Genomic DNA, 6,720 nt, shown 5'->3' on the forward strand with positions numbered 1-6,720 from the left:
CTATACTAATTTTAATGTGTTTCTTTTTGTAGGACAAGATGAAATCTCTTAAAGACACTACTGCGAATCCATCTGATGAATTATCTGTCAACGATGCTCAAATCTTTTCTCAAGTTCTTGGATAACATTCTGGATATTTGAGGGATTTAGGACGTTGCGTGAAGCCATCCTCATCATCGTCATCCTCTTCTAAAGTCAGATCAAATGACGACCAGACTAAGAGGTTAGAGGAAGCTACAGTTGAGATAGAATAATTGAGGTCGAAGGAAAAAGAGTTGCTGACCCGATTAGATCAAGCAGCAGATTTAGAGGCAAGATTAGAAGAGAGGCTACAATTAAATAACCAAAAAATGTTTAAACAATTTCAGTCAATGATGTCTCAAAACCCTATGCCACCTGTACCGCCACAATCATAGTTCATTTAATTTTTTTAATTACCTTTATTTATGATGTTTGTAAACATTTGAACAGTTGATGTATATAGATTACAATTTGTATTACTATTATTATTTTAATTAAATTTTATTCTGTTTGATCAATACCGTTCAAACTTTAAATAATGCGTTCGAATGGTAAATTATTATTTATGCATACATTCGAACAAAAACATATCATTCGAACATAAAAAACCCATTCAAACGTATTGAAAAATACAATCAGTGCCTTTGTTCAAACAATTAAATACTCATTCGAATAACGATATTTTTCAAAACTTCGTTTGAACAAAAGATTTCCATAAATATATTGTCTGTTCGAACAGTTAAAATTTTTCTTCGAACAAAAGTCACTTCAAAATGTGTTGTTCGAACAGATTCAGTTAGAGATGGTTATTAGTTCAAATTAACATTTTATGTTGTTCGAACAGTAATTTTTTCATTCAAATTTCATTTTGAGACGAAATTTTTTTGTCTCAAAAAGAATTTTCCTCATTAGCTCGACTCGATTAAATCTTATTCATACATAGATAAATGTGCATAGATACATACGTATATATATATATATATATATATATATATATTGGTTAATAATATAAGCATAATACCTTTTATAATTAAACATATAGTATATAACCTAATTACTTATGCCTATATATTGAATATACTTCATAGCTATTTTATTATTTGTACAATAGTTAGTCATTTAATAATTTCATCTACTAGTATATAAGAACCATATATGAAATGTTGATATATACTATCATATTATCTATATTTATGGGTAATTTATATAGGCATATAAGATATGGTTATTATGAATAAATATAAACTATTCAAATACTAATTATTTATAACTTTTTACAATTTTCTAATTCAATAAAGGGCATACACTACAATAAAAAATAGATTTTGGGACCATTTTGGTTTGGGATGAAATGAAAATCGTCCCAAAAAGTTAGATTTTGGGACGATATGGTTATTATTTATATGAATTTCATTTCCAAAAAATGATGGATGTCCAGACCGTTCGAACGCGTCTAGTTAGGGACGAAATATTTTGTCCCAAATTAGTTAAACATTCAAACACTAAAGATATACCATTCGAACATATAAATTTTACCGTTCGAACGTAATTTTGGCGGGTTAAGTAAAATTTTTTTAGAGAGAAATTGATGCATCGTTCGAACGTTAAAGTTTAACCGTTCGAATGATACATCAGCACGGTTCAAACATGATTTGAAGGGGTCGAACGATGACCAGGGGTTTTATTTTTTATTTTGTTTGTAGAATTATATTTATATTAACTAGTAAATCTAAGAAATTGGTTAATTAAATAATAGGAATAATATAAATTAATAATTAGTTTAGAAAATATAAAATAATATTATTTCATAGTTAAATATTGAATTTACAAAATACGAAATATTGTCCATACTTAAAACAAAAACTAAATATAAAAAAAAAAAAAAAAAAGATAGAAGGTACTAATTAAGACCCAAGTCTTTGCACACTTCTTTGACTGCAGCTATACGTTCCTCTATTTGTGTCTGTCGAGTACTGATGGTGACCTGAGTTGCAGACATGGCATCAATCTGTGTACGAAGCACAGACACAGCAAAATGGATCTCCATACGCACTGCATCAATCACCGCTGATGTCTGTTCGCTAATCGCTGCACGCACAATCTTGGCCATCTCCTCACGAGTAACATTGTTTACTGATGCCTCAGCCTGTATGGATGTCCAAACAGTTGATACTCCATGATCTCCTGACTCTACATCTCTCTGAGGATCAATCGGATCTGGAACATGTCCACGAAGACGCAGTCTCGAGTGTCCTGGTGAGAGGGTGGTGTTGTTTATCGGTCCCATCGGCTCCCGTTTACGCTCGAAAATATCAAGCACAACACCAACAAATAGTAGAAATTGGGTGATCAGGATCTCGAATGGCAGTATATCTATCAAAATGTATCGAGACTCTGATCGAATTCTATCGAATATATACCCCACCAAATCGATAGGAATGCCACAAGCGACCCGTATCATAAATTTTGTCCGATCAATGCCAACCTCTATCCTTTGCTGCTGAGGGTCAATGTTGTTGGCAATTATTAAATTCAAAATCTTGAAGAAAGAATATAAATCTGCCTGTTTGATACTCTTCATCCTGTCATACGGTGGAGCATCTGGACCAACAACCAAATCCCTCATCTCATGATTAGCAAGGGTATCGACCTCATCAGTATAAACTGATGCATTCTCCTCAGCTATCTCTACCTCAGCTGAAGGATCAGACTCTCTAGGCACCACATTCGGATATGCATCTGGCAACCTAGGAATACTGAGATGCTCAACAAGTAGTACCTGTGAAAATACAATAGGTACTCATCGGACGGAGATCCTGTAGGCCCCTCCGTCATCGGGACTAGCACTACCGAGCTCTCTATAGAACTCAGCAACAATGTCAATATAGGAGACTGGCTCCCATGCTTCCTCCCGTGCGTTTAGGATAGGTCCCTAACCACGATCACTGAAGACTGTTGGCAATGAATGACCCTCCCAGACAAGATTCTGAAAATCAGAAATCTTCACTGGTCGCTCAAGTGAAACAGTCCTCTTCCTCACCGGACTAACTACTAGTCTCACCAGGATTGTGTCGCTTACGTCCCGCCCTAGAAGAAGACATTATAATCAACTTGAAATTTACAATTAAAAATTAGATACACAATATTTACAATAAAAATACATTAAATAACTATTCACAGTACACATCAAAGAATAGCAATTTAATAAAGTGAGATATTGTGAACAAAATAACTTTTAATAAATAATATCACTTTATTTAATATTAATGTGATTAATATTAATAGAAAAATTAATATCAAATTTTATATTTTTAAATTATGGCATTAATTGTATTATAATATAGAAATTATTTTAATTAAAATTGATTGGAATTATAATATGGAAAAAAAAAATTAACAAATATTACTAAAATAGTTTATACCGTTCGAACTTTTGGATTAGTGATCGAATGGTAAAACTGTACCTTTGAACGTGTAAAACAATGTTCGAATGTTTAACGTTTACCGTTCAAACACCTAATGTAGAGATCGAATGGTCTATCTAATGTTCGAACGTTTACATGAACGGTCGAACGGGTTACTATTTGGCCCAAACGTTTGAACGTCTAAAACAACGTTCAAACTTGTAAATACCATTCGAACGATTTGGATGAACGGTCAAACGGTTGCATTGTTTTGGGATGAACGTTTGAACGCCTAAACAACCGTTCAACCGGCCTGGACGCCCAAATCGATTCGAATACCGTTCGAACCAGTTTCTACAAAGGATTAAAGCAAATCTACGGTGAGTATTGATGGAAAAATCGGTTTATCATAATTCAAACAAATAATCTATCAAAACCTAAATCTAAACGGTAAAATGCTTCGAGTGGGTGCTGTTTACGTCGGAGAGGACGGCGTTGAATGGCAGAGATCGATGGTTAACGGTGGAGAACGTACAAAATGCACACGTTTGGCTTCCGTGAAAATGACATTTGCGGTAACTTATATATGCAATGCCGTTGGAACGGTATTAACTTACCGTTCGAATGTATTAACTGTAATTTCCGTTATTATTAAAAGATGATATTTTTATCATTATAATTTTTCATTATTACTATATTTATTATTTATAATATAGTATATAGTATATTTTCATTTAGTAGATAATATTATATTATATTATAGTAACTTATATATAGTATAAGTTACATGATGTAGTATAATATAGTATACTATATAGAGCTCTCTATATAATAATATTAGTTAACATATAATAGTGTTATGGTAAATTTATGTTATGAGTTGTTTAGTATATTAAGCTAATTATATTTTAGTTATAAGCTAATTAACTAACACTCTCTATTCTAGCACTATAGATGACATTATATTATATGATAGTATATATTTGTTATATATATTAGGATATATTAATTTATCAAAAAAAAAATATATTAGGATATATTAACATATTAGGTAATATATAGTAATATTTGAATAGAATACATAATCAAGCATATATGTTATAGCTATTGATGTCAAGTTGTTCATTAAATTGAACTAAACAATCGTATGTCAATTGTTCTTTAAATCAAACAAAACAATCGTATAACAAATAGACTCTGCAGTGAAGTGCAATCCCTGAGATAAGATATGCATTTTTTTAAGATAATTCTTAATCATTGTCTCCGAGATAAGAAGCTTGTAAGCATTTCCTCCGTCTTATTTAGTAATTTAACATTATTATTTTACTTGATATCTCGAATTTGTAAACCTAATCAGATAAAAAACAGTTCATTTCGATTACATAGAATGTCTTAGGTTTTGTACTCTCGGAAAGAAATGCACTTTAATTTGATTCAGTTTGGCTTGGAACATTAGTAGCTATAATCTAGTGCAAATCCAATTTTTAATCGAATATAAAAGTACATTGAATCTGAGTTTGAACATCGTTCGATCGCTTACTATTATGCATTTGAACGTTTTTGTACCCGGGATATTAATGTTCGAACGTAATATTTCACGTTCGAATGTTAAAATCACGGGGGAAAACTTTCCTGCAAAATAATTTCATGTTCAAAAAGTTAGTAAGTTACCGTTCGAACATAAATGTTCTACATTTAGACTACAAAACCTGACAATCTCGCGCTCGTCTCACCACTCCCAGTGTCGCTCCGAGTTCATTTCCCATATAACCAGCGTCATTCTCTCTCAATCTAGCCCCCAAATATTATTTGCTTTCATCCATCTCGTATTTTTTCGGATTAAGGGGTTATTTTTACTGTTTTTTGAAGAGCTTTTTCAAGGTTTTGGGCATTACGTATACTCTTGCAATTTCATCTATCAAACCCAAGTATTTATGCTATCTTTGACTCATTTTAGTTTGAATATAAGTGTTTTCGTTTGCTGTACTGAGTTTGTGATATTGTGTGCTTTCGTTTGATGTAATGAGTAACATATATGTTGGGATTTTTGGAAGTTGAAGACGACTGTAATCTGTTCCAGTAACATTCGAATGGTACACGTTTACCGTTCAAACGTGCGTTATAAGTTCGAACGGTCAAGTTCACTGTTTGAACGTTATGTTGGTTAGTGTTAAAATGTTAATTACAAATTAGAATATCCAACTTAATCTTGAAATCTATCAATTTCAATATTAATTAAATTACAAATAATTAAAATTCAATAATACTTAAATACTTATTCTTTAAATTAAGTATATGAATTTAGTTTAATTGTCAAATAATTAAGAGTTTATAATTGAACATATACTTAAAATTTAAATTAATCAACTGAATTTTAAAAAAATACAAATAATTAAGATTTAATAATACTTAAATACTTAATATTCTCCATTAATAAATTGAAGGTTAATTAAAATACAAATAGTTAATAATTAATAATACTTAAATACAAATATTCTAGATTTAATAATACTTAAATACTAACTATTTAAATTAAAAAATTTAAAGTTTGGAATTAAAATACAAATAGTTAAGATTTAATAATATTTAAATAGTAACTATTTAAATTAATAAAATTAAAGTTTGGAATTAAAATACAAATAGTTCAGATTTAATAATATTTAAATAGTAACTATTTAAATTAATAAAATTAAAGTTTGGAATTAAAATACAAATAGTTAAGATTTAATAATATTTGTATAGTAACTATTTAAATTAATAAAATTAAAGTTTGGAATTAAAATACAAATAGTTAAGATTTAATAATATTTGTTTACTAACTATTTAATTTAATCAATTGACTTTTAATTAGCAAATCTTGCATTGTTTGTATGATACATATTAGCATATTTTGTATTGCTTGTTCATCAAAATAAACCTTAGATCCGTTCGAGTTATCAATCTGGGTGAATTGAAAGATTGATAACTCTTGAATTGTCCAGAGTGGACAATTTAGAATTGTAAGATCATTCTCGCAAACTATCGATCTATATATGTTATACGTCCATCATTAAGATTTTGGTAGATTCATTCATCCATTGTTCACCGGATATGCATGATGGTGATGGTGTATGGACGTGTTAAACATCGGTGCACACAACGAGATGAGCATATTTGGAGAACTATGGGGAGATGTTGCCGAAGTTTTGTTGGACGTGACAGATTATAGAGGATAGGTTTGTGACTATGATGTTACAATTCCAAATGGGATAGGACCAACTACCCGGTGTAAGATGGCATACTCCTTGATTGATAC

Source organism: Carya illinoinensis, chromosome 6 (genome assembly GCF_018687715.1).
Source record: "Carya illinoinensis cultivar Pawnee chromosome 6, C.illinoinensisPawnee_v1, whole genome shotgun sequence".
Taxonomy (NCBI): domain Eukaryota; kingdom Viridiplantae; phylum Streptophyta; class Magnoliopsida; order Fagales; family Juglandaceae; genus Carya; species Carya illinoinensis.